At 33.8% G+C, this 5,230-nt stretch overlaps 1 pseudogene; it reads right to left on the reverse strand.

The window, feature by feature from the left end:
- Nucleotides 1–469: 469 nt before the first annotated feature.
- Nucleotides 470–4,877, reverse strand: LOC149528699 (uncharacterized; annotated as a pseudogene).
- Between the last annotated feature and the right edge of the window lie 353 nt (nt 4,878–5,230).

Here is a 5,230-nt window from a genome sequence, read left to right on the forward strand (position 1 = left end):
GGCACCTAAAACTCCATAGTAAAAAAGAGAGAGACATTAATTCCCTTACCATGTCAAACTACAAAGAATAGCAGACCTAAAGAGCCAGGAGAGCCAAAATGGGACAGTCACAAACAAGTAGAGCCTCAAGATTTTCCCTTTGGTCCTATCTTTTGATAACGTAATGCCATATCAAAAGATGGAGTGGAGGGCTTGAAATTTTTACCTTTTACAGTTGTCCATCCATCCTCCACCAAATCGGCAACCTTCTATCATGTAAAGTCAGCAACACCACAACCAACCCCCAAAACCCCCACGGCCTAGGAAGAAATCAAGACTATAGTAGCAGAAGGGGCAATAGCAACATCTGAAGATGGAGCCACAAGAGGGGAAATAGTCAAAACACCAGTGACAGAAACCAAAGGAGGGAGAGAAGAAGAGGTCACCACCATTGGGGCAACATTCGAACCATCGGCAGCAAGCAAATCTGCTACCAAAGAGTCCCAAAAAGAGCCACTATCCCCAATAGAAGTTGTGTAACAAGTGATAATATAGTAATTAAAATATCTTTCTTAGCCCTTTTTCTTGAGATACACTAAAAAGATAAGTTAGAAATGTTTGCCTCGCCCATGCCTTGAGTGCTTGTAAAGGTTAAGGATGGGAATGAGATGATACCTAGTGAGAGGTATGACTAGTTTTCTCATCATCACAAGAGGGTCTTCTAGTTTTGCATAGAGTCACTAGAGGGTCGGGGTCTTGAGAGTTTGCCAGGGTAATTTTAGAGTTGGCTCATGTGATGACACTCCATAGTATGTACCTTGAGTCTCCTTCATATTTTTTTTATAAATATTTGCCTCTACTAGTGTACTTATTGGATATTACTTTTGATGGTGCATTTATTGTGAGTTGTTACTCATTGATTGGATGTCATTTATTGTTGAAAGTTGACTTTTATTAATGAATTATTAGTTATTCATTGGTGGTGTTTTTATTGTTGGAGTTAGTGATTGGTAGTTTACTTTTATTGATGATAGTTGTTATCTGTTGGTCTTTGTGCTTGTGACACTTAGCATTGATTTCAATGTGGTTGTATATTTTTGATCTTGGTATTTGTATGTTGCCTTGATATGAGATGTTAGTATTGGAATGAGTGTCTTTTCAATTATGAGGGTAAGCACACAAAGTTGGGTCGCAATTCCACGGAAGTCCACAGATTGCGATTGTGCTCTTCTAGAAACAGGTACCCATTTTTTATTTTCAAAAAATGGGTACCCATTTTAAAACATAAAACTTTTGTAACTTTTAGAAACAGGTACCCATTTTTTACTTCTAAAAAAGGGTACCCGTTTCTAAAAATTCAAAAAAGAAAAAATTGGCGAAGGGGGGTGGGAGGAGGGTGGGGAATTTTATGTGTTGATTTGACATTTTCAAAACAGGTACCCATTTTTTGAATTTAAATAACGGGTGCCCGTTTCTTAGAACATTGGGCAAGATTTTTTCCTCCTACCTCATATTTTGGTTTGGAATAGGCTTGGTGAGACCAAGCCTATGCCTTGACTTCTCAAGATTTGGCTAAGACATTAAACTAACAAATTCATGCCTTGCCATAATTTTTAGAGGGTCTTCGTGATCAAATTTTTTTATGAAACAAAAACCCATTAGAACTCTCACCGTCTTGATTTCAGAAATATAAATTTTATAGTGCTAAGATTTTATTTATTATTTTTGTATTATTTTTTAATGAAAGGTGGTACCTAAATGTAAAATAGTGAAGTTCACTAAAACTTTAATAACTTTTTCATTTTATAATTTTTTTAAATTAATTTATATGTCATCAATCTACATACAATTCTTTTCAGGTTGAAAAAAGCAATTTTTGAAAAAAATGAAATTTTGATCAAATTATGATGTCCGTACACAAGAGCTTTTAAAATTTACCTTTATAGCCAATTAATATTTAATAAAAAAAAAAATTATTCAATAAAAAATTAAAAAAAAATATTGTCATCACTCTTAGGTGTATTAGGTAACTCTCTTTAAAAGGATTTATGAAAAATTATTTATTTGTATCAAATTATGGTGTCCTTATACGAGTGTGGTATGGTCCTGAAATAGGCATTTTGAAAAAGTGGTTTTTAAATATCCATACCAAAAACAAAATCTATCATATGGGTACACAAATAAATTACATATTCAAAAAGTAGATTTGAAACACTAAAAATTTTATTGCTAAAGTTTTTTTATATTTTTAATTTTGACATCAATTGACAAGAAATTTCAAAAATAGAGAAAACACTTCCACTTTTTGGCCAAAAGTGAGACCCAACTTCTTGCACTGGCTCATGATTATCTCTTCTTCTTGAGTAGATTGTGTTACCCTTGAGGTAGTTTTGGCTATTAGAATTCATTGCCTAGGATTATTTTATAATTTGATCATCTGTGTGTGGATCGTACATTATCTCTCCTGCATGGTGAGAGTGGAAGCTTGATTAGGTGACCTTGTGGTCAGGAGGTAGTGTATTCTTACCATTTGGATCCCCCTCAGATTGACAGATGTTGGATGCTCCTTGATACAGTGGTACTATTATCATTCTTCCTCTTATTTTGAAGACTTCTATTCATTTGATGTATTTATGTATCATGTGTTTTGAGATCTTATGGGATATTGTATTTTATATTGATGTACTTGTATCTATTTTCACATATCCTGTGACATGTGTAGTGGATGTTATTCATTATATGTGCTTTCATATTATTAGTTGTACTTATGCATTTGCTTATATGATTATGTATGTGTTTATTCATTTTATGATTATGGACATTGTACTTGAGACTTAAACTTATTAATAAAAATTTCTTAAATGTGACTCAACATGAAGGAACCCTTGAGGAATTGAAACTATATTTATAATTGATTACCTGTTCTTGATGTGTATGTATATATTGCTTTCACATTATTGTTACTTTGACGTTGTTTAAACTTTTTTATAAAAAATAGTTCAATAAAATTTGTAACATATTAGGTTTATTTCTTTTGTGTTCCCGAGTGGGGCGTTACATTGCCCCTCTTGCGACTTTATTTTAAGATGGTGTTGTTGTCCCTTCTAGTGTTGTAGTCTAGAATTCATGTGGTGGTGGTGTTTCTTATCCTACCACAAGGGCTTTGGGGGTTGGTTGTGGTGTTGTAGACTTTGTGTGGTAGAAGGCAGTTGGGAAGGTGGAGGATGGATAAACAACAGTAAAAGGAAAAAATGCCAAGCCCTCCACTCCATCTTTTGATATGTCTTTACGTTCTCAAAAGACAAGACCGAAATGTAAATCTTGATGCTCAGTTTTCTTAACTTGTTGCTCACCTATTTGAGGTTGTCCCCCTATTGTTTGGATCTCTTGGCCCTTTTGGCATGTTGTTCTTTGTAGTTTGACATGGCTCGGGATTAATTGTCTATTTCTTTTGTAACCATGGGGTTTCAAGTTCCCATTCAAAACATGTTTTGGTGGTTGAAGTGTATTGTATTATTTTTAAGGCCACTCTGGTCACCTTGTTTTGGTTGGTGACCTATTTCACCCTTAGGCTATAGTTGGTGACCTATTTCACCCTTAGGCTATAGTATTTTTGGTTCAAGCTTCATTGAAAATATTTTGATTTGTAAAGGGTTTTAGGCACCCTTCAAAACTAGTTTTCCTTAATTAAAAACTAATACAACTATTATTACAAAAATTAAAAAGGCCAAGGCAATTGAAAACAATCAACACAGTTGTTTCAGACTTATTCTTATTCTAAAGGGATACTGCTAAACCCTCCATAGGTGTTGAACTAAGAGCATTCCCATGATATATCATAAAAGGTCTTCCTTCCATATCACATAAATCAACACCTCCAAACATTGTGTCTAAAAGAATGGTGTCATTGAAACAAAGCTCACGATTACCCCCAACACTAAAAGTATGAAAGTTTAAAACAAAAGTTGTAGTGAAGGGCAGGACCTTGTGAAAGTTGTTATTTCGAAGGTCCCAATACCAAAGTTCTTGGAATTTGGCAATGAAAGCAGGAATAATGTCATTTAATTGATTATTGATAAGATCTAAGTATGGCAGTAATGTGAGGTTCTCGAACCCAGTTGGAATATTCCCTGTAAGTTAGTTTGAGCTCAAATCCAATGACTGTAACTTAGTGAGAGAGAAAATAGTAGAAGGAATGATCCCCTCTATCATGCTCTAAAACAAGAACAAGAAGTAAAATTATACAAAGTGTTTCATTGAATGATAAAATTAACTCAATGAGAGTACTAATGACATTTATGTATTAGACATTATAATCATCCACAAATACAAATATCCATACTTGCGATATTTCCAGTGCTATAAGGTTTTTCAACCATGATTTAGGGAGGGTGTCATTGATATTGACATTTGAGATGGTCAATTTCTCAAGGTTGCTCATATTTTTGTCAATTTTTTTCAAATCACTAACACTTCCATTTACTAATACATCTTTTATGGTAAATTCTTTTAGACCATGGATTTTAATGAGTCAGGTACCGAAAATGGTAGGTAAGTTTGTATGGTCAATTGTACAACCTAAGCTTTCAATGCAACTATATGTGAAGAGAGATTTTTTTAATATAGTGGGGAGAGGTGTGGTGATCATGAGACAGTCTGCAAACTAAATAGATTGCAAGGTGGTCAAGCTGGCTAAGGAAAAACTAGAGGATAATATTTAGGGAGCAATATTGTAGCTTCAAGGATACTAGGTGCTTGAGAGGGCCACAATTGTCATCCTATATTAACTTTTGTTGCCAATTAGTATTGCATGGATCATCCGACACAGTTATTCCAAGCAACTACAATGCCCTTATCTAATTAGGATCAAGAGTACCATTGGTGACTCTAGGCTCCATGGTAGGGTTTTGGCCATGGACAACCAAAATTAAGAGGAGGTATCCTATCAATGGGGAGGGGAGATGAGAGAATAACTTCTCCATCTTTTCAGCCAACAAACTTAGCAATACAAAATTCAAATATGACAAAATTCCAAAAAATCTAGTTAAGTTATATCCAATACAAATGGACATACTTATTTAAAGCACATTTTCTTTAAAAAAATGTTTGACTTAACAACATAATAAAGTTAAAAGAGCTCTTAGATTTCTATAAATAATTAAAAATAGCTTTCAAAACTTAAAGGAAAAAAAAATATAATTATATATGTTTAAAATTAATTTAAATTTCTAGTCACTCCCTAGTTTTTGAT

The sequence above is a fragment of the Cupressus sempervirens genome, chromosome 11, assembly GCF_028749045.1.
Source record: "Cupressus sempervirens isolate cs-2001-9-10 chromosome 11, ASM2874904v1, whole genome shotgun sequence".
Taxonomy (NCBI): Eukaryota; Viridiplantae; Streptophyta; class Pinopsida; order Cupressales; family Cupressaceae; genus Cupressus; species Cupressus sempervirens.